This window comes from Tursiops truncatus, chromosome 15 (genome assembly GCF_011762595.2).
Source record: "Tursiops truncatus isolate mTurTru1 chromosome 15, mTurTru1.mat.Y, whole genome shotgun sequence".
NCBI classification, from domain to species: Eukaryota; Metazoa; Chordata; class Mammalia; order Artiodactyla; family Delphinidae; genus Tursiops; species Tursiops truncatus.
This window is the reverse complement of record NC_047048.1, coordinates 49,438,843-49,466,747: the sequence shown is the minus strand read 5'-3', so window position 1 is coordinate 49,466,747 and position 27,905 is coordinate 49,438,843. Positions and strand designations below refer to the sequence as shown.

Here is a 27,905-nt window from a genome sequence, read left to right as displayed (position 1 = left end):
GTTAAGGATCCGCCTGCCAATGGAGGGGACATGGGTTTGAGCCCTGGTCCGGGAAGATCCCACATGCCACGGAGCACCTAAGCCCGTGTGCCACCACTACTGAGCTTGCACTCTAGAACCCACGAGCCACAACTACCTAAGCCCACGCGCCTAGAGCTCGTGCTCCGCAACAAGAGAAGCCACCACAATGAGAAGCCTGTGCACCGCAACAAAGAGTAGCCCCCGCTCACTGCAATTAGAGAAAACCCGCATGCAGCAACAAAGATCCAACTCAGACAACAATAATTAAATAAATTTATATATATAAAAAAAAGATATTGGTCCTGGAAATAACCCAAGGGCAGTAATACAAGTTGCAGAAACCTCACTAGCTTTCTCCATTCCTTACCTCTCACTACTGAGCTTTAGTTTTGGATACTTGGTCTAAACCCTGGGCCAGGTTCTCCTTTAACTCTCCTTGTAAAAAAAAAAAAAAAAAAAAAAAGGAACCAGCCCAGTGCACCACTGTTAATGATCTGCTGCTCTGTGACTCCTCTGGGAACCTGGACTGGGAGCTGGGAATGGAATGGTATGATGGACAGAGCTGGGCATGGGTCAACCTGGGAGCCATGTCCCAGTATGGATCATGCATTGGCTCCTAAGTAATTTTTAATTCTTGCCCAGAAGTGACTTTCTTATAGAACCGCCTATGAGGTGTCATCTTCTTGGTTCTTTTAAAACAAAAAATTGGCAGCCAAGGCAGGCTATTCAAGTTAGGACAGTCTCGAGGGGAGAGAGGGAAAAGCCCACTTTGCCATTGGGCATAAGCTTCCAATGGAAAGTACGGGTCCAATTTGTGATGATATTCACAGTGGAAACCCCCCCCCCCCACTTCTCTGCTTTCTGATGGATGGTATTCTAAGCCCTGACTATAAAGTTTTGTCTTCAGTGACTAACAGTTTGGTAAATCTCATCTAACTTAAAAGATTTGGAGTGGAGGGAAGAGTTCTCCATCCTTGAGGGAGTTTTTGTAGCTGCACTGGGAATTGTATCAGGATGTCCCATCAGCGTGACAATGAGGTGGGACTTGAGATTCATACAAGACCATGGGTTAGAAACCCTAAAGCCTGCTAAAAATTAGGTGCAAACAACTATGCAGGTTCAGAATAAGTAGGTCAGAAGTTGAAGAGAAGAAGGAGACTTGGTGGAGAGGGGCAGCCCAACCTCTGGATGGCATAACAGAAAGGTGCTGGAAGGTTCAGGATAACAGCATCTGGGGGAGTGGTGGAAACTAAGAGAGTGGGACAAGTAGGAGGACAGAGCCAAAAAGCCAGCTATATAAAAGCTTTGGTTACCAAGGCAACTAGTTCAGCATTTTCTTCTCTTTCCTCTAAGGTACGTGGAGTGTAGTTGCCAAGCAGAGGTGGTGCCTGTTGGCTGAAGTGGGCCTGGTAGGAGGCAGAGCAAGAGGAGGCTCTATAGAAAAGGGTGTAGAAACATACGAGTATCAGCATAAGCGAGTGTAGAAACCTATACCCGTGTAGTCCTCGACATTCTGTTGTTCTGAAGAGGAAATCTCTGCATTTTCTATTTTTGGTCTGATAAATAAGCTCTTCCAGGGTAAGGACTATTTATTCTGTTCTTGTCCTTCTATTCTAGAACATATGACACCATTATCAAGCCCTCATTCTCTACCCCTTATTTTGAGGGGGTATGATTGAGGCATAGTTTGGGTACAGTAAAATACAAAATTTGAAGGCTATAGTTGTTGAATCTCTATGTCTCTATATACCTGTCTAACCACCACCTGGATCAAGATAGAGAACATTTCTATTCCTCCATAAAGTTCACCCGTTCCTATCAATACCTACCCCTCTTAAACCAGAGGGAGCTGCTGTTCTGACTTCTAACCCTATGCAGTAGTTCTTCCTGTCCTTCAACTTCATACATATTACTTTTATCCTCTGTATGCTCAGCCCAGTAATGTGAATGCTGTATGTGGGCTTGGTTGAATCATAGAAAAAACTAATAGCTTAATCAAAAGAGCTATGGAAACACGGTGATGTTACTAAGGGACTGTGATTTTTACCAGTTAGACATCTTGTAATCTAGAGAAAGTGGCTTTCTTTTTTTTTTTGGCTGCGCTGCATGACTTGTAGGATTTTAGTTCCCAACCAGGGATTGAACCCAGGCCACGGCAGTGAAAGCACCGAGTCCTAACCACTGGACAGCCAGGGAATTCCAGGATGCCAAGGTGGGACAAGAGGAAAAAACACCAGGGGAAAAGAACAAAGATCATAAAGTGAGAATGCACGTATGAAAGATTAGGTATTCTGAAGAAAAGCACTTCAAGTGAGTGGAGGAAATTAGCAACAGCAAGGCGCCTTAATGAGGTAAACGACTGTCTGCTTTTCGTACACATTTGTAAGCCTTGCAAGAGCAAGGCCTCAAAAGATTGGGTAAAGACTCAGAATTGTTTCTCTCCACGGAAATCTTTAGTAAAAGGCGAAAGAGTTATACGATCTGAAGAGAAACCAGAGTATGCAAGTGGCTTTCTGAATCTCAGTTTCCACATCTGTAAAGTGAGGGCCATAATTCTTTTTTATGTGCCTCAAAGGTAAATTCTGCATGAATCAAATACTTAAGGCAGACTATTTGGCATTTGGGGTTACGGTATCTTTTGGAGAGCATTAATTTAGATGTTACATAAAAGCATATATAAACTGTAAGATGCATTACAAAATATGATATTAAAGTATTAAGGTGTCCAATGATTGTAATCCTGGATATTTCTATCTGTGGATGCCTCTATGGAACTTGGGTTTCTCCTCTGTCATTCCAGTGGTGTATGTCTGAGTGCAATGTGGTTATTACATGAAGTCTTCACTCTTCTGGAACCTTCTGTTACATGCCTCTGGTCTTTACAAAGTGATCATTAACTTCCAGGTGGCCTCCCATTCTGACTCAGGCAATGGGCCAATTTCTTGATTCTATCTCACAATGTAACTTCCAAAGTAAATGTCTATTAAGCCTTTGTGTAAACATTCCAGGCCTGTAGCAAAATCAACTGAACATAAATCACCCACCGAAAAGGGTTTAGGAAAATGTGTAAGTTTGAAAAATGAAGCAGTACAGTACAGTTTCATTGTGGATCTCTGGCCTCAGTTACCTCAACTAAGATTTCTCTGGTCTACATCACAGTTCATCCTCAGAGGTGGTGGTTTTCAGTTACTCCAAAGGGCTTTGCCCAAATATAGAGAAAACAAGCCCTCTGCATATAAAGACACCAAGATGCCTATTTGGAAATGGGCTTAACCGACCTCTAAATAAAAGCCAGAATCTACCATGTCCTCGTCACTGACTGTATCTTTTCCACATTTAGAGGGTTTGGCTTTAGAAATCCAAGAGAGTGATTGTGATAAGTTTGTTTTGCTTCAGTATTCTTTCTTTATTTAGAAATGGATGGTGGATGAAAGTTTTTGCTTTTATAAATTGATTTTGGATGTCTTTCCTTCGGGAAGAAGGGTAATAAGATGAAATGAAAGCCCTGCCTGGAGGGATGAAGGGGAGCAAAGGGAGCGTATTTGATGAAGTTAAAGAACTTGACTTGAGACTTGTCTTGGGGGGCTCAGGTGTGCATTATATCTTTCAAGCGTAAACTTGTCAACTTGACAATAGTTACTGCAAACTTTACTTTTTCCGAAACTATGACCCAGAAAGCATATTTGTGGTGCTACTCCTGTGCAGAGGAATCAACCTATTTGAAGATAGTCATTTTCAAATAGGTTATCACATTTTCACAGTAGAGCATTTCATCTCAGAGAACATTTTCTTTTCCACATACCTAGCAGGCTCTGAAGCAATATCATGGCTTCTCTTTGTGTCTTACCAAATAAAATATATTGTCAACCTTACTCTCTCTCCCTGTTGAAAAGAAATGTAGAAGAAAAGACTCACCAAAAGGGAATTTTGATATTATGTAAGGATGTTGTGGAGTTTGATAAGCTTTGGGTTGAGTTACCAGGAAAGATCACACCGTATCCTTCTCCAGAAGATAATTCAGGAGATGTTCTTGGCTGAGTTCATTTGGCTTTGGTGCTGTCTGGATGCACAAGAGAGTCAAGGTACTCTAAGACTTGCGTTGTTTCCCTGTAGTCACCTATGTCCCTGCCCGGCTCATATTCCTTTGCCCAAGCCAGGAGGTCACTTGCAGATGGCTCTAGTATATGCACTCTAAGCCTGAGTGCATCTGGTCCTGCAAGGCTGCTTCTCCTAGGCATGGAACAGGCTGGAAGTCTTCACTGCTTCCTTTCATAGCCCCAGAATTGCCCTTGACAATGAGGGATGGAGTTAGCGGATGAACTCCCCAGCTACATCCTCCCTCAGAGGGACAGTTCTGAGGTGTGTTGTGTGTTCTAGAAAGTCACTCACAGGGACCCTGGTGGGATTGTGCCTGGTTGACCACAGTGGTAACCTGCTCATAGCACACCCTTCATTGCTTCCTTCGCTTTCCTGCTTCTGCTGGTTCTTCACCTCCCGTGTATTTGCATGCAAATATGTTTCTCATGGTCTGTTTCTGAGAGAACCCAAACTAAGACAATACCTGACCTCCTCGCTTAAGGAATTGCTTAGGCCAGGCATGGAATCTGACGAGTCTTTATGACATCAGCTGTAATATTTAAATAAGAAAATAATAATAATTTATTTAGCATTCACTATGTGCCAGGCATAGTTCCACATGTTACTCTCTCTATATATATCTATATCTATGAGGTGTGTATGCTTACCATCCCCATTTTGCAGATAAGAAAGTAGAGGCATGGTGATTTGCTCAGTATCACAAAGCCAGTAAGTTTCCAGCCAGGATTCAAACTCAGGCATCTGCAGCCAGCATTCCTAACTACTAAGCCGTCCTGCCTACTCCTTTGAGAATCAAATAAAATAATGGACATGAAGGTTACTAAAAAAAAAAGTTCTCTGCAAATGAGAGGGATGATTATAACTAAAACCTACCCAACCTTACCCTTTTACTACTCTTGTGTGTTGAGGGGATTTCAGCAAAAGCAGAGGCTGGCACCAAGTCTGCCCTGCTCACCGAGAGCCGCTTATAGATGAGTTGAACTCAGTTTAAAAGGATAATAGATTCCATTTCCTAATTACTGTTTGTTGGAGTGATTGTAAAGACATCCATTGTCAAGATTAGGGAGGTTTCATTGCAGTGGATCATGGGAGGCACTGGGGCAGCTAATACATTGAGGTGCATTAAGAATTATATCACCACCAAAAGATAATCTTGCTGCAGATGAGATTGCTTTGGGCATGTGTTCCAGTGTAGGTGCCAAAAATGCCAAGACTTGGAGAAAGGAGAGGAGAAAGTAGAGCTACTTCCTCTGTATGCTTTGCTGCTTGGAAGAGAGAAAAATAGCAGGAAATGCTCATTTCTTCTCCTGGGATCTTTCAGGGACCTCCTATCTGAACAGGACGGTTGAATTTTGCTTGGGTAAGGGATGACTTGCCAGAAGATGAAAAGCACAAGTACAGTCCTTCTCTGCTGCTCCGGAGCAGTAGTGAGAGATGGTGTAAAAAAGGTGTGGGGACAGGTGTGGCTCCAGCTTCACGGCTGAAAGCATCCCTGGAGGGCAGCTCCAGCAGAGCAGTTGGGAGTCAGAATCCTGAAAAAAAGCAGAAACAAAGAGGCATTCTGCTTTTTCTTTACTATCTTCAACGAGGCTGTTTTTAGAGGGGCATAAAGGTAGTCATGATTTCACAGGCAAATTGGAAGGGACCTAATCTCCACCAGGCCTGGGAAAAACTGTCTAGATATTACAAAGGCACAGAGCTGGGGAAAAGAAATTCAGGATCCTGAATGTTTCCATGGACTTCAAAGTATAAGTGGTGGGGTACAGTTGACAATGGAGTTGACCTCTGTTCCCTTGGTGCTTCGGTGGACTGTCTCAGGACTTGGCACACTGCCGCCCTTCCAAAGCAGATGGGGGAATAAACACCATTAGCACACTGATAAGTGTTTGTTTTCCTTTGGCATTAGGGCTAAGAAAAATAAAGTGGGGAGGGTATCAGGTCCTGAAGTAAGCCTTTAAAAGGTTTCCCTTTTTGATTTTTTTTTATGATTGTCTATTTATAACAGCAACAGTCACAAAGAAAAAAAAAAAACTTTAATTACCCCGGAACACATTTTGCCAGAATTGCATTTAAGTACTTTTTATTTATGAGCAAGACGCATTATCTTTTATGATGTCTTTAAACCAGTGAGGGGAAGTTGTGGGTATAAACCAAGGTGTTCTGTGGCCTGTTGTCTTTTTTTGAATCCCTGGAAAGGATCACCAAGAAGGATGCTCCAGATAACTTCATCTGCCAGGCAGTTTGCACGAGACGAAAGAGGCCTTTCTGAAGTCCATTAAAGATGATTCATTACTATTGGTCATACACGTTTGTGTTTTATTGCTTAAATGTATAAATCATACATTGGCAACTAATTGTATCTGCCACACTATTTTAGGCCCTGGGAGGACTAGAGAGGTACAAGATGTGATTATTATTCCCAAGGAAAGTGCAGTTCAATTAGGGAGACAAGATGGCCATGTGTGTGATAGTTAGAGACAACACCAAAGCATATGATTAAGCAGCAAGTTGCGAATTACAGGCTGTGAGTGCTGTAATTCTCTTCGCGGTGACACAAGAGGTGTTGTGGAAGCAGCAAAGCTTGAGACAGGTCTTGAAGGACTGGGGCAGTTGGAACAAGTTGAGGAGGTGTGGAGAGGTCATTCTGGGTTAGGAGAATGGCATGCACGAAGAGCATGGAGGTGAGAATGCACATGAATTTCTATGACACCTCAAACAGAGCAGACTGCTAGATTGGAGGGTTTGGGCAAATGAGTGAGCAGTAAGATGAAAGAAAACAGAGCCAGAGAGAGGAGACAGGCTGTTCTAAAATCACACATTCATCTTCCTCTCAGTTCTGTTACAAATCCATGTTAGATCATTCTGTTTTGTCCATTTGCTTACTGTCATTTTTTAAAGGCATAATCTGTGTATATAGCATGGTGCTGGGAGACATGGTCTGTCTTAGTTTGCGTTTCCCCAGGGGCAGACCCTGATACAAGGAGTCCAGGGCAAGTCATTTATTTGGGAGGTGATCCTAGGAAACTCTAGAAGTGGGTAGAAAAGTGAGACAGGGAGGTAAAAGAAGGCCATAAGGGGTGCGTTATCAAGATATTTACCAATGTGGGCAGCTGGAGCTTGATTCCACTGGGGAGCAATGGAACTCAGTATAGGATGTGCCTCAGATGGTCCTGCCTGAGGGGTGAGGGAGTTGGGGTATTTATCCACCAATCCCCTTCAGTCACTGGTCAAGGGCTGCTTTTGAGGGCATTAACTCCCGAACACTTTAAAAAAAAATTATTTTATATTGGAGTATATGGTTGCTTCCATGTCTTGGCTATTGTAAACAGTGCTGCAGTGAACACTGGGGTGCATGTATCCTTTCGAACCATATTTTTCTCTGGATATATGCCCAGGAGTGGGATTGCTGGATCATATGATAGAATTCGGTAAAGTTGAAGGATACAAAATGAATACACAGAAATCCCTAACACTTTTGTGCCAGAAAAAGTCCACAAGCAGAAGTTGCAGGTGTTTGCAGTAGGCAATTTTGGTGCTAATATGTCAGTATTTTTAGCCTGGAAGTTGGAGATCATGCATTTTAGGCGCCTTGGGCTGCTATAATAAAATACTGTAAATTGGGTGGCCTACAAACAACAGACAATCTGAGGATGGATGTGTGAGATCAGGGTGCCAGCATGGTCAGGTTCTGAAAGCCCTCTTCCAGGTTGCAGACTGCTGACTTCTTGTTGTGTACTCCCATGGTGGGAAGAGGATGAGAGAGTTCTCTGCCATCCCTTTTATATCGGCACTAACCCTATTCCTGAGGGTTCCACCCTCATGACCTAGTTATCTCCTAAAGGCCCCACCCCCAAATATCATCACAATGGGCTTAGGGTTTCAACATATGAATTTGGGGAGGTCACAGATGTTCAGTCCATTGCACTGTGCTTCACATCCTCAAATGAAGGTCAAGTCACCCCGGGACCAAAGTCCTTGACTAGCGGTTATTTACCTTCTCCCATTACTTCCCATGTGTTACCATGGTCTGCTCTGATGCAGAGCAAACTTTGGAAGGACAGCTGTACAGTTTGGGATGTGGAAGCATGAGGGAGAGTTTTAGTTATAGTAAGACTCTACCTGGGTTGGTTTCCTTCTAGTTCAAGGAGTTTCCAACACAGATGTGAGTGAGATTAATAAATATGATAATGGCTCAAATTTGAAGGATCCAGAACAATGATTCTGGGTTGGACCCTGGGTTTTTAGTGGAGAATATGTGTCAGTGAACTGAACCCATATTTTAGTTTTCATGGGAAAACTCAGATGGCCTCATTAAAAATCAGAAAACAAAATATCCACCCACCATCCATCCTTCCCCCAACACACATCCCTTCCCCTGCCCTCCATGACACGTAGCATTTCCACAAGCTACTTGGGAAATATAAATACATTCAGGGGTTTAGCTCAGTAATTTATTTTCTCTCCATCTGCAGCAACACTTTATGCCAGTCGTGTTATGATCCAGTGGGAGAGAGATCAGTTAAAGAGAAACCACAGTAGAGAAAGCATTTAAGAACAACATTCTTCCTTACTAAATTTTAATTTTTAAAATTTGCTTTGGGTTGTGTTCAGTTAATAAAGAGAAGAAAAGAAATAAGGAAGGAAAACCAAAAAACATTTTGTTTTTCCATATGCCTTTGTGGAATTCTGGAATCGAAAGAAATCCTGAAAGGCCATTTTAATGGTCTTAACTTTCTGTCAATATTTGTTGAGTTGAACTAAAGTTATATTTCATATGAGGGATAGAAGACTTACAGAGAGATTAAAGCTCCCTCAATAAACTGGTATTGTCTGTCCATCCATCCATCCATCCATCCATGCATCTTCTTACCATTAGAAAATTCTTTTATTCCAAGTGTCGTCAATGTCAATTCTTTTTCAGTACATGAAAAGGAAAAAGAATCTTTCTTTATTACAAGACAGATTTTAGAGCAGGAAGACGATTTCTGCCGAAATCGATTCCTGCTGAAACCTGCATCAGTGTGAGTTAGATTAATTAATTACAGCATCTCTCTCTGATAAGGGTTTGTGTCTGGGTATCTCAGGCTAGCTTTTTCCCCTGGATAATTTTCACTCCCCCTTTGTAATCTAACTGGTACTTTTACTACCTGTAAGGTCAGAGGGGTTTTTTTTGTTTTTTGTTTCTTTAAATATTTTGACATAAATGAACAATTTTGGGAGTGCACATGAATGACCTGAAAGATGTAAAAGATGACTTAAAAATGGAAAGTCATGCTCATAGATAAGAAGAAAATGAGATAAGGATGCCAGTTCTTCTTTAATTTATAAATTTTATGTAATCCCAATAACAAGAAGATTATTTATTAAAACTAGGCAGCTGATTCTAAAATTTATTTAGAAAGGTAAATAATTAATAATGACATTCTAGAAAATAAAAATAATGAGGGGTGACTATTAAATTTTATAAAAACTCATTAATTAAGGCAGTATGGTACATGTGTATGAATAAGAAAACATCATTGGAACAGAATAGGAACTCCAGAAATAGACGCTAATACACATAAGAATTTAAAATAAGATGAAGGTTGTATCTAAAGTCAGTGAAGAAAGATTATTCAATGAATTAGGTTAGGACAACTAAATAGCACATCACACCTTACAGTATGATAAGTTCCAAATGAATAAAATAGTTAGATGTTAAAAAAGAAACCATAAAAGTATAAGAAAATGCAAAAATTATAACTATAGAAGGGGGAAAGTCTAATGGTGACAGAAAACCTGTAAGACATAAAATCAAAGATTGATTAAAAATAAAGTATTTGTAGCCAGTAAAAATCACCAACATCAAAGTTAAAGAGAAATGACAAACTGGGAAAAATATTGTAATTTTGTCAAAGTGTTAGTTTCTGTATGCTATGAAGAAGGCACACAAACCAACAAGAAAATGACTATCAACTAAATAATGAACACAGGATGGTTTACACAAAGGGAAATTGATAAGAAAAGATCATTTACTTTGCTTATAAAAAGAGAAATGCAAAGTAAAGCTAAACTAAGCTAAGATACAATTTCACCTGTCAAATTGGCAAGACTTGAAAGTTGGTAATGCCTGGTGTTGCCAATGGTGTAGGTGAATGCAGACTTTCAAGTATAGTGGCACATAATGTAAATGGTAGGGGTCAGCACACCACAGCCTGTAAGTGAAATCCAGCCTGATGCCTGTTTTTGTACTGCCCATGAGCTAAAAAACATTCACATTTTTAAATAGTTGAAAAAACATCAAAAGATTAATATTGTGTGTCATGTAAAAATTATATAGAATTCAAGTTCCATGTCCTTAAATAAAATGTTATTGGAACTAAGTCATTAGTTCTTTGGTTGTTCTATGGTTGCTCTTGTGCTCCAATGGCAGATTTGAGTAGTAGCAACAGAGACTGTCTGAACTGTACAGCTGAAAATATTTACTTTTACTTTTTCTATAGAAAAAAATTTCTGAGCCCTGCCCTACAACTTGGCAATATCTATCAAAATTATAAGTCCCCTTTGACCCAGTGAATTGACAGCTAGGAACTTATTCTGTAGACGCACTTTCATATGTGTAAAATGACATGTCCAGGATACTTCATTACAACATTGGTTGGTAAAAGTTTGGAAATGAACTAAATGTATATCAGTAAGGGACTGGCTGTGTAATTATAGTACATCCACATAGTGAAATACTATGCAGTTATAAAAAAGAATCTACATACCAAAATGGAATAATCTTTAAAATACATTAGAATTTTTAACCATGTGATTATCTTATGTGTTCAAAAAAGGTTTTGAAAAATTTCCTTCCCTTCTCCCATTCAGTTATTCTCTATCTCAATTCCTGGTAATATTTTCTTCATACTATGTCTCCATCTGAAATTTTTGTTCCTGTTTATTTCTCTAGTATCCTTCCTAGACTAAAGACTCTTCAAGACTGGTGACTTGGTCTGTATTGCTGACTGTCCCAGTGACAGCACCTGAGCCCTATGGAATGAAGCACCATCTCCCCGTTGCTTAAGAGGCAAGGATGTGGGGGGTGGAAAGCATATATATGGGTAAGGGGCTCCCTTAGGAAAGAGGGACACCACTCAGAGTCCATGCAGGATTCTGACAGTGGGAGTCATAATTCTATAATCTTTGAACCCTCCAATAAATCCAGTCTTCTGCTACCACCATTATCACAACTGGAGACCAAAGATGCAGTGAGAGAAAAACCAACAGTCAGCAAGTGAAATAAACCACAGACCTTGCTGTTTCACATGTAGCTCCTGGTGTTAGATATTCTAATGTGCAGCGTAGTTTGCAACAGAGGAAAATTAGAAATAATCCGAGTGTCCACTGACAGATCCATGGTTGGGAAAATGCTGGAGTACCTTGCAGATATTAGAAGGAAGAAGAAAGGCCACTATAAATTGACTTGGAAAGATGACCAAGAGATGTAAAGTCAAGAAAGCAAGTTATAAAATAGTTTGTGTGATATGACCCTGCTTTTTAAAATGTTATACATAAGAAAAATTAAAAACAATGGAGAAGGCCACTCTGTTGGCACTGGTTGTTTCTGGGGGCCTGTGAGAAGAGGAAATTTCACGTTTTATGTTGCATATTTATGTAATGTTTGAATGTTATTAATGTTTATAAATTTCTTGTGGAATTAGAAAGAATAAATGAATCTGTATTTGTATTTAGCTCTGTGTATATGTCTGAATTCCTGACATGGGAAGCTTATAATAAGGAATACACATAACTTATCTAGAGAGCCCAGCAAAGAATAAATGACAGGAAACTAAGGTCTGGAATCTGGAAAGCAAGGGTGCCCATCAGGATTCCTGAAATATGACTCTTGGGAGCTAGAAGAGTATATTCTTTTGACATTGGCTCCCTAAAAAGAAATTGAACAGGGCTGGAGATGTGGGAAAGAAGGATGGTTGTCAGAATAGAGGGGCTCTAATGTTGAAATAATAATCCAAGGACTAAAGTGGCTCCAGGATGGAGTTGAGGAGACATGTCCATATACCACCCCCTATAAACACCTGCTGTCTTTGTTATTATGTCCTGCTCTTGTTTTCTTAATTTTTCCTGATGCAGCTGAGACAACAAGACAGGGTGGTCCAGGGCTGGGAGTGGAGACACCTGGATTCCAGTCCTTCCTCTCCCCTGGACTTGCCCTGGGACTTCGGGTTGTCCACAACCTTCCTCATTTCCTCAGTTTCCCATCCCCAGCAAGGGACTGACCATGTCCTCGTGGTCTCAGATGACAGTGTGTATATCATGGGATATGGATTTTTCTTAGACAAATGTTTGCTATAAAAGTGTGTGTGGATTGACATATATACACTAATATGTATAAAATGGATAACTAATAAGAACCTGCTGTGTAAAAAATAAATAAAATTCTAAAGTTCAAAAAAAAGTGTGTGTATCTCTTTAATCTTAATTTTTTTCTGGCATCCTATCCAGAACTTTCTATTGTATTTCCCCTTTGCATCTTCACTCTGAGGGTCATCATGCAATGGTAGGGCTGGAGGATGACATAGAAACCATCTGGCTCAAGTCCATCTGTTTCCAAATGAAACCCAGGGAAAGCTGAATGTCTTGGTCTGGACAATTCTCCAACTTCAAGCTGCACAGGAATCACCTGGAGAACTTGTTAAAACACAGATCCTGATACAGTAGGTGAAGGGTGGGCCTGAGATACTGCATTTCTAACAAGCTCCCAGGAGATACTGATGCTGCTGTTCCCAGCCCGAACTTGGGAAACCAAGAGTACCGGATACAGAGCTTCTCAGAGGCAGAGGATGACCTTGGCCCAAATTCCCCCACTCACTGTCTAGTGCTGTTTCCTACAGGGGACATAATTATTAATCCATTTGTTGCAAGACCTAAAGCTGTCATCTATCTGAGAAATTTGTGTCAGAATCACTTGGGGGAACTTTAAAATTTGGGGGCATCTGGGCCTCTCTCCCAGAGTTTCCACTTGGTTACTACAGGCTGAAATCTGGGACTTAGTATTTTTATAAGACCCCCTGATTATTTTGACTTATTCAGCTCATGACCAACTTTTGGAAACCACTGTCTAAGTCATTTAGGAATATTGAATTATATCTGGTCTGATCTGAGTTTTCAACTTTATTTTAACTTGTTATTTTGTTAGTGCTTATTGAGTCCCTATATATTTCTTGTCATTTCCTTACACTGAGAAGAGCAATGTACAAAAGAAAAAAAAATAAGGAAAAAAGAAAGAAGGATAGAGTATGTTAACTCCCATGAAACTAGAAGGATAAAAAAGAAAATATAGGAAAATGATAGAGGAGAATACAAAAGTCGAATAAGAGACTCTCAATCTTATAAAAGCCATGAAAAAATAATATACTGAGCTAAGTATGCACATAAATGTTAAGTGCAGCCACATAAAAACAATTCAGAATTTACCATCTATGGGTAAAGAGATGGCAAGACTGTGAATAACTTATATACAGTGGAACACATCATATTCACATTTACCTTATGTAAAGTTGCCTCTACAGGCTTACTAGAAAGGAGAGGGTTAGAGAAAAAGAACTGTAAAGTGTGGACAGTTTTGTCCACTGTTCCCTTAAAGGAGCAAGGGATGCTGAGTCAGTCAGACCCACTTCCCTTGCACCACTCATAGTATAAGCCGCTTGTAATGCTGAGACTGATTGTTAGGTTTGAAGATAAACTCGAGCCAGTTTCTTCAGTGATCTGTTTGTATAACAAAGGAAATACTAACTGTATAAAAAAGAAAATTAAAAAAATTCCCTTTGATCAAAAAAAAAAAAGAAAAATCACATGCATTTATGACTGTGAATACAGAAATACACACAGCCACCCATGTCCAACTCATACATATCCTGGGTCTGGGGGCGAGTTGTTAGAGAAGATATATTTTAGACTGAAAAGACCCTTGGAAAACCTTTTCTAGAAATGCATTTACTGCCACCTCCATTCTCCTTGTGTATTTGGATTAAGACAACCTAAGTATCATCTTAGAGTAAAGAACACCTAGATTTTATTCTAAAAACCTATGTTCCAAAGTTTTCTGAATGTTTACTCCTGTTAACTTCGGGCAGATTTTCTCTTTTTTATCTTGTTTTTTGACTCTTGTGACAACCAAACAATAGTGGGATTTGCTCTCTCACCATCAACATCCACATCACAGTCTGGTTGGGGAAATAATTCAAGAGCAGCCATCTGCTGGAGGAGCCACGTGAGCCAGGGAGGTTGCACCGCAAAAAGGAATGCTCACGTTTTGTGTGTTCTCTCAGTCCTCTATGGCTCTATACTGTTGCTTCCTCTAAGGTGCCCACAACAAGGATGGATGAACCTATCCTCACGCAAGCACAGTTCAGAGGCATATCTTTTCCAAGCTTCTCAGAAAGAGTTGTGCTTTGTTCTAGCATTTGACCTCCAGCAACAAGAGACTTTTTCATTTTTTATCAGCATTTAATTGCAATCACTGCTGTTTTATGACCTGACAAAGGCCTTCATCTCCACGGTTTGGTCATTGTTTCCTGCTCTTTGGCAGGGCTTGATGGTCACCTTCCTTCCCAATGTTCACAGAGGTGTTAGCCCAGATGAATTTTCTAGCCTACAACTGGGTGGGGCAGTGGCTGAATCACGTGAGTTGAGTTTTGACATTTAATAGGACATGAGTTATCTTTGAACAATATATCCCTGCCACTAGCCTACTGTAGGCAACTGAGAACATGCTCTGCTTGCATAATGACATCTCAGTAATGGAAAGAAAGGGTGATTATTCAGAAGCATTGGCATCTAGGGGAAAATCTGGAAAGCGCCAGGCCTTAGCCTGTCGTCACTTTTATTCTGCCTCATTGAGAACCCATGGTCTGCCAGATGATGGGAGGTTGATGATATGGAAAGTAAAAGATGGGGCACCAGGGTGATTGGTAGTGGCCTCATTCTCTTTAGCTAACAATGGACTATCCTTTTTATTTGTCATATAAAATGATTTGGTGGCAATCAAAGTACAAATAAAAATGTTCAAGGCTCAGATGAAACAAGTTTGGATGCTTGTCACCTCCAATAACTGTCTTAAGAGAATGGAACTGTCAACATATTTAAGAAACTAATTTATTTTTCTGGCAAGAAATAGAAGCAATGATCCTAGACTCCCAGGATTCTCAGGGTTTTCTCGAGCATTTAATATACTGTTCTCCACAGTTCTTATTTATTTCATGTGTATTCGCCTTGACTCCCAGATAGACTCTGTATTTCCCAAAGGTAAAAAGCAGGTCTTTATGTTTTGTTTCTTTTCTCCTTACACACAGCATGGAACATAGTTCCTAGCATACGATAGAAACTGAATAAATCCTTGCTATTGCTAATAATAGCTATACTTAGGGGCCTCAACTATGTGCTAGTTATTAATCTGGGTGCTTTACATAATAGTTCATTTAATTCTCACCCAATCCCTGAGATGGATATATGGTATCTCTTCTGAGACTATGGGAAGGATGTTAATACTTGCATAATGGCAAAGGCCAAAAGCAAAATTTGAACCCTCGTGATTTTGGACCTTTTCCCTGCGCCGTGTTATATAGATTGCACCATGTTGATAAGCCTTGTTCTGGGTCTGAGATGTGTCTTCTTCCAGCAGACCCTGGCCATCAGGGTCTGGCCTCAGATCCTTCTTGACTCAGTAGGTGGATGACATACTGAGAAACATGTAAGTGGAAGCCTGGTGTGAGCAAAGAGAGGGTGTATTCTGCGGTGGTGCTCTTGAATTATTTTTGTATTTTTGATCATTTCTCCTGGTTTTGGATTTGGTATAAGCCCATGTATTTATCTTTGGATTAACCAGGATAAAACCCAAGAGCTGATCGAAACCCTGCTGTATTTGCCTTCTTAAAAGTAGTCCAGCTGGAAGTTGTGAGAAAGAATTATTGGGAGAGAGGTCCAGGAGATGAGGGTCAGCTTATCCTGTTGAACCTAATGGTGGGAATCAGTCACTGCTTGACTCTTGTTTCATCTTAGTGTGAATTAGGATAAAGGCACTACTTCATCAAGATCTATCTCTATTAGCTGGAAAATTCTTGCAGTTTACTAATTTTATTAGAACTGCCCAAGGCCTAATATTCCTTCTCAACATAGCACTCCTGGCAGCTTCCACTAACCAACTGGAGTTGGCATATGTGATAAAAACTATTTGTGATCCCTGATTTAGAGGTTTTTGTTTTCTTCTTTCTAATGTGTCTTTCTTTTCTAGTTGCAAAACAAAACACCAGAAAAAGATGTGCTTCATTTTGGTTGAAGCCATAGGTATTCCCTTGGGAGGATCCTTAGTCGTTGGGCTGGTTTCTTACCAAATCCAGCTGGAAACTCAGGCATAGAATGTTTCCTATCTAGTTGCCTGTTTTTTTCAACCAATAGTGATGTAGTGGGTAGGGAGTGGGGAGATAGATTCAGCTCTCTCTTGCTGTTATTTAGAATGAGAGCCCAAAGACTTTTGGTGGGAATAGATGGTCATGGGTAAGTTGAAAATTCTGTATGCCATCTTAAAACCTGGTGGCAGCTTTCCTGAATTTTTCTGAAAGTGACACAAAGGAACTCAAATGTCTTCATATGAGAGAGATATACTTTTGAGGGAAAATATACAACTTAAATGATCTGGAATATTCCAGAATATTTGTGGTAGATTGATTGCAAATATGTCTCCAATTTTCTATCACTTTCTATATCCATACCATTGACAATGTGATCTCACAGCTCACTTCATCAATAGGTGGAATCTTTCCCATGCCCCCTTGAACCTGGGCCAGCCTCATGACTGTGCTTTGGCCAATAGAATGGCATCCAAGGGACGATGTGCCCATTCTGATTCTAGGCCTTGGAGGCCTCATATGCTTCTGCTTGCTCTCTTCTGCCCTTGCCATGTGAAAAAGCCTGGAATATCCTTTAGTAGGAGGTAGAACAGAAATGAGCCATCCCAGCTGAAGGCATCCTCGACCAGCCAGTCCCCAGCCAATCCAGGAACATGAGTGAACTCAACTGAAATCAGTTAAGCCTGGCATGAATCCCCAGAGCCACCCAGCTACTCATCAGCAATAATAAATTGTTGCATCTTAAGCCACTAAAATTTAGGTTAGTTATGCAGCAAGTGCTAACTGATACATATTCTGATTCTAAAGATTGTTTTAATGGATAATTTACATAGTATGCCTAGAGGCACTGGCTTTGGCATCTAGCAGATAGTTAATAAATATCAATTCTTGTTTTCATTTTCCTTCCCTAAAGGGATGTACTCCCAGACTGGAGTTTGCAGGTTTCAGCCAGAAGATAGAATAGCAACTTGATAGTCACATCACATAGGTTTACATGAGTTACCATATCTCATAACAGTCACTAGAGATAGGGAGTAGTTTTTTCCTAGGCTAGACAGACTAATATTTCTTTCTTGCCTTAAAAAGAGACTTCAAACATTTAAAAACACACCCCTGAACTACTGCCAAGTAAATGATACTATTTCTGGGTTTATGTAATTTGGGGGAGCAAAACTGTCAAAATATGGAAAATACTGTTAGGAAAATTGAGAGTCCTGAGTCTGTGTGACTTTGTGCAAGTCACCACCTTTTTCTGGGCCTCAGTTTCCTCCTGTCTAAATTGGGAAAGTTGGCCTTCCAACATGACTTCCAGCTCTGACCATCCACAACTCTTCTGGCGGCAACAGAGTGAAGTTAGGAACAGAAGATCCACAGCCAGATTACTTAACACTGAAACCTGGCCCTGATGCTTTCTAGTTATGTGCCCTTGGACATATTAGTGCCTTAGTTTCTTTATCTGAAAATGGGGCTGCCACATGGCATGGTTGTGAGGATTACATGATATAACCCATGTTAACTGCTGAGAACAGTGCCTGGCACACAGAATGTGCTTAACAAAAGTTAAAAAAAAGTTATTATTTCATTTGGCATAGGGTCATGTCTTATGCAACTGCACTTTCATGGGCTTTAAACGATGAAAGTTCAAATGGCGAACAGACATCAACCCAACAGATAAAACTGACACGTTTCTGAAATTCACCCCCACACAAATGAATCTTAACTGTGCTCCAGTTTTTATATTCATCATTCAAAAGGATATTCTCTCACCTAGTTGGGCGTGGCATCTTATATAAGTGAAATTTTTGGCTTTAGCTCTGAGCTTTTTGTTTTCTCTCTCTGTTGCTGCTACCCTGTGGCAACAAGCAAGGGGCAGTTTAATGCAGAATTAAGAGGGTAGGGTGCTAATTCTGGCTCTGCCACTTACTAGCTTGCTTTGTTCTTTAATTACTCTGTCCCTCCATTTTCTTGTATGGAAGATGTGAGTAATAATAGTGCCTGCCTCTTAGGTTTATTGTAAGCATGATACATTTACAAAAGTACCTGACACCCAGTAGGCTCTTAATTAATACTGTGGATTAGTATATTATTATATTCTGCTCCATTTGAATTGTTTTAAAGCAAGCATTAGGGGTCCAGATTTTGTCCAGAAGAATATCTTTTGAAATGAATCAGGATAGGTAAGTATAGGGATGCTATTGCTGACCCACCCAGATCTCCTTTGCCGGGCTGGTGTTCCCATATCCCACGTGCTATGAGCATTAGCTATTAATGGCTTACAGCTGCCTCTTTCTCTGGAGAATTGCCATTGGCCAAATGGGAGTTGCCTAGCCTAGAATTGCCTGGGAAGTTAAGCAACTCTTCTGCCCCTGGGTGTGGCCCACAGCCAATGCTTGACTGATGCAGGGGCACAAAAGGACCTTTGCCTCAAAAAGGGCAGGGGGCAAGTCTGTGGAGCAATCCATGCTCCAGAGCTCCCAGTGGGGTAAGACTGAGGCCAGACTTCAGCTGAGGCCACACCCTAATTCTGCTTCCCTTTCCCTGTCCGGCTTCCCTTACTCTCTTTTATCTTCCTCAATAAATTACTTCCACGTGAATGTTCATCTTGGGCCTGGAAGGAAGGAGGAAGAAAGAAGTGAAGCATGAGCATTGCAGAGATTTTGAGACATTACAGTTGGACTTTCTGGGAGGGAAAACACCTCAAGGAGGTGTGGTTTTGATTCTCTCCAAGTCTTTGTTTAGGAGAAGAGGCTGGAGGGACTTAATAGAAGTTGGGAAAACAATAGGACCTCAGGTAATGGATATATGAACCGGGCTCTGTGCTACTGAGGTCTGTGCACAGCTTTGAATGACCCATATGAACCTAGACACAGATTTTGCTAGACCATGTTACTACTACAATGATTAATACCAAGTAGACCTAGAGTCTTCCAGGACCCAAGATAAACTCCATCCTAAATTCCATGCTGACTTCTTTTGACTATGTGGAGACCCACTTTTGTGTTATGACAGTTGCCTTTCTTCCATACTTACCAGATAAGATTGTCCAAAGGCCTTTGGGGATGAATTAGGATGGGAAGTATGAAGTTGCCCACTACTGAAGTGCTGGCTGAAGTGCTGGAAAACCTGGCTGCAGGTTTTCCCTGATGAGATCATGGTAGTTTGTCCCAGAAAGAGATAAGAGATAAAATGACCTGCAGATTTGTCTTGGGTTTACAGACACTGAAGAACCAGCCACCTACTTGAATTCAAAATTCTCTTCCATCCTGATGTTTCAACAGGGGAGTGAAATACAGAATCTTCTTTTTTTTCTCCCAAAGAAGGGGGCAAGGGATCATCTCTCATTTTCCTTTCATTCATTCATTTATTCTCTGTCTCTGCCCCTCTGTATCTTTTCTTTTACTCCAATCTGTATGTGACATCTTATAAACATGTCTCTGTAAACTCAATTCAACAAACTAACATTGGTTAACATGTTTTATTTTGTCCCTTTTTCAAAGGATCTTATAAAATTTGTCCATTGCTTCTCAAAGCCATGGAAGACTATCTACAGAATAGAACCTGATGCAGATTCCTAGAGCATCACCTGAAAGTGCTGTTACACAATTTGTAACTAGTTTTATATTGAAAGAGGGTACAGATAATTTAGACCAGTATATAAATAGTACATGAACTTTCAAGATAAATATGAGATTTCAAAGAAAAAAGTTGCAATGATGGTGGACTATAATGAGTTCACCCTTCAGATCTCTGGTGTAGAACAATGTTCTCCTTTTTTCTTTTTTTAACATCTTTATTGGAGTATAATTGCTTTACAATGGTGTGTTAGTCTCTGCTTTATAACGAAGTGAATCAGTTATACATATACATATATTCCCATATCTCTTCCCTTTTGCATCTCCCTCCCTCCCACCCTCCCTATCCCACCCCTCTAGGTGGTCACAAAGCACCGAGCTGGTCTCCCTGTGCTATGCGGCTGCTTCCCACTAGCTATCTACCTTACGTTTGGTAGTGTATATATGTCCATGCCACTCTCTCTCTTTGTCCCAGCTTACCCTTCCCCCTCCCTGTATCCTCAAGTCCATTCTCTAGTAGGTCTGCATCTTTATTCCCATCTTGCCCCTACGTTCTTCATGACCATTTTTTTTCTTAGATTCCATATATATGTGTTAGCATACGGTATTTCTTTTTCTCTTTCTGACTTACTTCACTCTGAATGACAGTCGCTAGGTCCATCCACCTCACTACAAATAACTCAGTTTCATTCCTTATTATGGCTGAGTAACATTCCATTGTATATGTGTGCCACATCTTCTTTACCCATTCATCTGTTGATGGGCACTTAGGTTGCTTCCATGTCCTGGCTATTGTAAATAGAGCTGCAGTGAACATTTTGGTACATGACTCTTTTCGATTTTTTTTTTTTTTTTTTTTTGTGGTACACGGGGCTCTCACTGTTGTGGGCTCTCCTGTTGCGGAGCACAGGCTCCAGACGCACAGGCTCAGCGGCCATGGCTCACGGGCCCAGCCGCTCCGCGGCATGTAGGATCTTCCCAGACCGGGGCACGAACCCGTGTCCCCTGCATCGGCAGGCGTACTCTCAACCACTGCGCCACCAGGGAAGCCTGACTCTTTCTGAATTATGGTTTTCTCAGGGTATATGCCCAGTAGTGGGATTGCTGGGTCGTATGGTAGTTCTATCTGTAGTTTTTAAAGGAACCTCCGTACTGTTCTCCATAGTGGCTGTATCAATTTACATTCCCACCAACAGGGCAAGAGGGTTCCCTTTTCTCCACACCCTCTCCAGCATTTATTGTTTCTAGATTTTTTGATGATGGCCATTCTGACCGGTGTGAGATGACATCTCATTGTAGTTTTGATTTGCATTTCTCTAATGATTAATGATGTTGAGCATTCTTTCATGTGTTTGTTGGCAATCTGTATAACTTCTTTGGAGAAATGTCTGTTTAGGTCTTCTGCCCATTTTTGGACTGGGTTGTTTTTTTTTTTTTTTGATATTGAGCTACATGAGCTGCTTGTAAATTTTGGAGATCAATCCTTTGTCAGTTGCTTCATTTGCAAATATTTTCTCCCATTCTGAGGGTTGTCTTTTCATCTTGTTTATGGTTTCCTTTGCTGTGCAAAAGTTTTTAAGTTTCATTAGGTCCCATTTGTTTATTTTTGTTTTTATTTCCATTTCTCTCGGAAGTGGGTCAAAAAGGATCTTGCTATGATTTTATGTCATAGAGTGTTCTGCCTATGTTTTCCTGTAAGAGTTTGATGGTATCAAACTGGCCTTACATTTAGGTCTTTAATCCATTTTGAGTTTATTTTTGTGTATGGTGTTAGGGAGTGTTCTAATTTCATTCTTTTACATGTAGCTGTTCAGTTTTCCCAGTGTACAATATTTTCTTATGCTAAAAGGACGACTTTGGTGGAAGTGTCTAAGAAACACTTCTACATATGACTTCGGCCAGTTCAAAAGATGATGTAGGCAAGGCTTCACATAACTGTGCAACAGGAGGGAGGAAAAGATGGGAAAACTTCTAGTACCATTTTAATCCCAAGACAGAAATGCCAATAATATTCCAAGTTTAGATGACTAGCTCAAAGGCCTGGCTTGCAAATACAACTCTCTATATTCTCTGGAAATTAAGAGTTTACCTCAGTGAGACATAGGTATGTTTCTTGAGGGAACAATCATTGACACCACTGTGGTAGATGAGATACATGGCCACTCAAAGCTTACTTCTCAGAAGCAATTAATTAAGTGGATGCCCAGCAAATGAATAGTGGTCCTTATGACTCTTTGGCTAGAAAAAAAAGAGAAGTGTGTTATTTCATGAGTGAATTGGCAACTGTTAAGTCCTGGGAACTTTGAAGGCTTAACCTGGCCTGAGAGAAGCCTTCCTTCTCAAGGATTCTAAATCACTATTTTGTTGCTACTGCTCTGGAACTGTCAGCACGTGAGTTGAGTTAGACTCGGGAATTTTCCCAGGTCAGTGGGAAAGGCCATATTTTCTCACGTAAGAAAGTGATGGTGCTTTTGTCCAGCCTTTGAGGCTGAGCAGTACTCTGCATGGACTGTACTCCTTCAGAAAAGACAGGTGGAGAAGACTTACTTTGGGCCAAGGTCGCTGGTTTTTTTCTAGGTAGGGTTGATTCGGACATCTTGACTTTTCAGGAAAGAGCCATACAGCAAACTCAGGGACATGAAATTTGAAATTGGTTTTGGACCATGTCAGTTGCCTTTTCATAAGGTGGCAAGCATAAAACAGAGAGTTCAAGGAATATATAAAGAGAAACCTTCTCATATAAAATCTAGAAAAGAGTATGAGGATATCAGCTCCAAAGAGAGACCTTGAGAAGAGAACATACCATAAAAGAAAGGTTAGGAAACGAAAGCCAATTGTTTGACCAGAAAATCTTTGTCTCTGCTTAGTTTTTGGTTCTGCTCTTGGAGAGGCTATGTTTAAGTTTTTCTTTTTCTTCAGGGAATCCTTGGTGGGCAGAGTCTATTCTTCCAAGGCCTGAGGCAGGATGGAGTGGGGTGCACACTAGGTCTTTTGATTTTGATTTCACTTGCAGCTGTGAGGATAGATTTCATGCTTCCTTCCTGCTCTTTCCCATGAGGCATACAATTGAATGCGTGGCTCAGCCAGAGAGGCACAATAAATACTTGCTGGTGAGCATAATGGAGGGGACACTAATGGTAGCAAGGTGTGTGCACCCCGCCATGTTGCCTCTCACAGGTGGCATCAATGTGGTCCTGCCCCAGCACCTGTGGAAGATTTCATGGCACTGTCTGAGCCATGCTCCCTACCTGAGCTTCCCGTGCAGCTGCTCCTTCCAGAGCTCTTCATTTTCAAGAAAAGGAATCACTCTTTCTCCTAACAAGCATGCAGACAGAGGAGGGAATTAAGGAGACAAGGAGAAACCACCCAGCAAGAGGACTTGAAGAGTATGCAGGGGAGAGTGGGGGTAAGGAAAAATGTGTCAAACAATATTGCGTCAGTTCTATAACTTTCCACTGATCCATATGTGGATTTGTATTAGCACTCATGTCTTACAATCCAAGACAAGAGCCAGACAAAAAGTCTTGGACTTAATAAATCCATGAGAGAGGTTTGTTTATCAAGGTCTCTCACTGTTTGAAAACTCAACATCTGTCAAAGATTTGTAGGGCTTTGCCCCCCACACTTTGGGCAGGTGCTTCTGGTCTTATGACACTGGTGAGTGGATTTTAAAGAAACATTTGGTGAGAAGATCCAAGGTCATCTCTATCCATTGCCACTGCCTTTTCTTCCCATCAGGACCCCTCATGTCTCTCTTGGGCTGTCATAGGGTTTCCAAATGGGTCTCTTTGCCTCCCATCACATCCACACTCATCTCGGTCCTCTACACAGCAAGTCTGTCTTTCCAAAGCCTAACTTAAAGATCTTAAAAACTCATTAAAACTCTCTAAACTTCTTAGTAGGATCTTCAAATTCTAGATCATTTTGTTTCTTCCAGTCTAATTTTTTTTTGCCACTACTCTCCCTCGGGTGTTTTGCTTTTTTTTTTCTTGTATATTTAAATGTAAATAATTTTACAGAAGTATAATGTAAGTGTAGAAAAAAATGTGTGCTATTTGATGAATTCTTATAAAAATTTTATGCCCATGAAATTAGCAACCAGATCATGAAACAGAATACAACCAGCACCCAAAACCCCTCAAGGTCCTTCCCAGTCACTATCCCTGCAGGGGTAACCATTGTCCTGACATATAATCCCATAGATTAGTTTTGCCTTTTTTGTGAACTTTACATAGATGTAATTACAGAGTATGTATTTTACCATGTCAGTTAACATTATGTTTGTTTCATCCATATGTACATGTCGTTGAAGTTGATTCATATTTATAACTGTATAATATTCCACTGAAGGATATTTATTTAACCAGTCTACACTTGATGAACATTTGGGTTGCTTATAACTTTTGGCGATTATGAATAGTGTGGTTATGACAAGTTCTTGTAAACAATACCCCAAAAGTGCTAAGTGTAAAGGGAAAAGTTGGTAAATTGGCTGTTAAGCCTTTCAAAAGACACTTTTGAGAGAGAAAGGGAAACCCATAGACTGGAAGATATATACCACATATATATATATATATATATATATAAAATATATATAGAATATATACCTGGGTAAAGGACTCATATATTTAATATATAAAGAGCTTCTATACATCAGTAAAGAAAAGGCAAATGACTCAGTAGTAAACTAGGCAGAAGACTTGAGATTTGAGTAGGCACTTCACGAAAGAGTATACCCAAATGACCAGTGGCCCTAAACACATGAAGGGGTGTGCAGGCATTCCTTTTCAGCTTTACTAATCTCTTCACTTCCCCCACTAGGTCATACACTTTCCTATTTCAGTATCTTTGCACAGGCTTTTCCAGCTACCTGGGATATCTTTATCTCCTTTTCCACCTACTTTTCCTTTAAAGACAACATCCCCTCCTTCCTGAGACCTTTCCTGATTCGACTAGGTAGAATTAATCATTACTTCTTTGGAATCCCAACGTTTGATTTCCTAGAAGTGAGGTGTTTAACTAATATGTCTTTGCACCCTCTGCACATAGCATTGCACTTGGTGTATAACAGATGACAATCTCTTTTGAGATTGTCTAACTTTCCCCTCAAACGTCCAGATAGAATCTAAAAGCCAATGAGGTATATGTGCTAACAAAACCTTCCTGTGTTGAACATGGGAGTGTTTATTAGCCAATACAAAAGTTACTTCATAGGGAAAAATGCTGGCGTATTTCCCAAATCATAGCTCACCTTTAATGAATAGTGTCATCTTTAATGAATAGTATCACCACAAGCCTGCGGACAGAAACCTAGTGCTCTATAGATTAAATTGCGTGTTAAGATACATACTAATAAGTAGGTCTGAAAAACAGCATTGCCTTCCGCAAAGGTAACTGAAGTGAGTGACTGGAGTCTTGTTGTAGGTCAATAACATTTATTTCACACCTAAGGGAGCTCCACAATGGTATCAGCCTCCATTTAAAGTCAAAGGGCTACATGGTACAGTGGTGAGAGGGAGGAGAGAGTTTTTTGCCCTTGTATGATGACTCAGCCAACATTTCTGACTACACCAATTTTCTTTTGTCATCTCATTTCCTGGAACCTCTCGTTTTCACCTGCTCATGCTTTTATATGTTTCTAACCTCCCCAATCCCCATTACATGCCCCCCATTAGCTTGTTTCCAGCCTCATTGAATTTCTTCAATTCCAGCTTTGTTCTTTCACTGTTCTCAATTATTTTCCTTTTAGCCAGATGGTAAGAAAAAAGCTTTTCTCTCTCTCTCTCTCTCTCTCTCTCTCTCTCTCTCTCTCTCTCTGTCCCTCCGTTTCTAAGGGGGAAGATCTGTTCTTTATGAAACTTTGTATCCCTGGCTAGATAAGCTTAGTGCCTTATACATAGTGAATTCTCAATAAATATTTGTTGAATCAGTGGTTTGGCAATTTCTTACTAAATTGGGGAGAGTTGCTGACCCCTAACCCTCCCAAAGACATTAGCATTTCAAAATGAGATGCTTATTAGTTCAAACAAATTTCCAAATTATGCAACTTCAGGTGATAAGAAAAATAAAAGAAAATGTTTAAGAAAACAGGTGGGGGAAGAGATTCTGAGGCAGAGAAGGCAACTTTTTCTTGGAATTTGACCCTGAGTCGTTAGATTGATTCTTTAGACACAATGTTCTCCCTTTCTTTTGCTTTGGTACTTTATTCTTTAAATCAATAATACACACCTTTTAAAAGTATCAGAGTCTCTCTTTAACATTAACAAAACTTACATACCTGAGAGTATTAAAATTGATGAATCTAAAGTGACCAACATTTACCCTAAATTGAATGTTATGTAATAAAGTGAATTTTAGTTACACAACATTCATATGCATTTGTCATTCTTGGTATATATTTGTATGAGGCATATCATTAATGTAGTCTATAGACAAAGGATGGTGTGGAAATGAATAAGTGAGTCCTTGTCAATAACTACAAGGACTCCTGGACCACTGTTGTAAAAGCCACACCTTCCCTCTCCCCAGTGGCTTTCAGAACACACAGAGCAATTGTTTGTAAACACATATTGAATATTAACTGGCCACTACCTACTATTATCAGGGAGGAAATGCTGACTTCATGAACTTTTATTTATGGCTTGTCTTAAGTTGTGTTTCCTAGAAGCAGAGCCTGAGACAGGGAAAAGTTATTTTTTGAGGAAGAAAGGGAAAGGAAGAAGCAGGACAGGAAATGGGAAAAAAACACAGCAAAGACAAGTATTCAGGTAGAGTCTAGCTTCAGTCTGATCCAGCAAGGAGCTCTGGTGTGTGAATGGCACTGCCGAGAGTTTGTTTTACGTGAAAGCTGGGCTTTTGACCTCACGCAGTCAGTCATTGTCTATGGGATGCCTCAAGGCGACTGTAAACTCCCTACAGGTAAGGGCAGATGCCCAAGGGCAGTCCTCCAGAGAAGATGCAGGCATGAGCCCTTAGCAGCCTGAACCACACAGCAAGTGGGGATGAACAGAACTGGTAAAGTGATCTGGATAGGACACTAATAGCAATCGTTATGAATAGCCTGGCTCATTCATTATTTATTCATCCATCCATTTAACAAATATTCATTGAGTGCCTACTCTGGAAAAGTTCCTGTCCTAGGAGCTAAGGGTAGAGTAGTGAACAAGCCAGATAAGGCCCTTACTTTCATGAAGCCCACAGCTTGTGGGGGAGACAGAAATAAACTGCTAGATAAATGTAGCAATGAGATAACTTCTGAGAGTGATAATTTGCTAAGAGAGAAAATAAACAGTTAACTAGATTGTGGAATAACTGGGGCAAAAAATGGGCACTTGAACAGAGACTGGAATGGTGAGAAGAGCAAGGTGTGCCAAGATGTGAGGGCCCGATGTTTAGGCAGATGGAGTGGACCTCGTCAAGGCCCATGATGGGCAGAAGCTCATGTGGTTTTTAAAAAAAATTTAACATTGAATTATCGTTGATTTATGGTGTTGTGTTAGTTTCAGGTGTACAGCAAAGTGATTCAGTTATACATATATTTATATCTATGCTTTTTCAGATTATTTTCCTTTATAGGTTATTACAAAATATTGAGTATAGTTCCCTGTGCTATACAGTAGGACCTTGCTGGTTATCTATTTTATATATAGTAGTGTGTATATGTCAATCCCAAACTCCTAATTTATCCCTTTCCCCCCTTTCCCCTTTGGTAACCATAAGTTTGTTTTCTATGTAGATGGGTCTATTTCTGTTTTGTATATAAGTTCATTTGTATCATTTTTTTTGATTCCACATATAAGTGAAAACGTATGATATTTGTCTTTGT

At 40.3% G+C, this 27,905-nt stretch overlaps 1 long non-coding RNA gene and 1 other non-coding gene across 2 annotated transcripts in view; one reads left to right on the top strand and one right to left on the bottom strand.

Annotated features, from left to right (window-relative positions):
* Positions 1–12,511, top strand: part of LOC141276521 (uncharacterized) — a 62,097-nt gene extending 49,586 nt beyond the window's left edge. The window contains exon 4 of the long non-coding RNA XR_012326216.1: positions 11,054–12,511. This is a non-coding gene — a long non-coding RNA (uncharacterized lncRNA). The remainder of the gene's footprint in view (positions 1–11,053) is intronic.
* LOC117308383 (U5 spliceosomal RNA) lies at positions 2,407–2,522 on the bottom strand. Its single transcript, XR_004522365.1, has one exon. It is a non-coding gene; the product is annotated as a U5 spliceosomal RNA (small nuclear RNA).
* Positions 12,512–27,905: the final 15,394 nt, after the last annotated feature.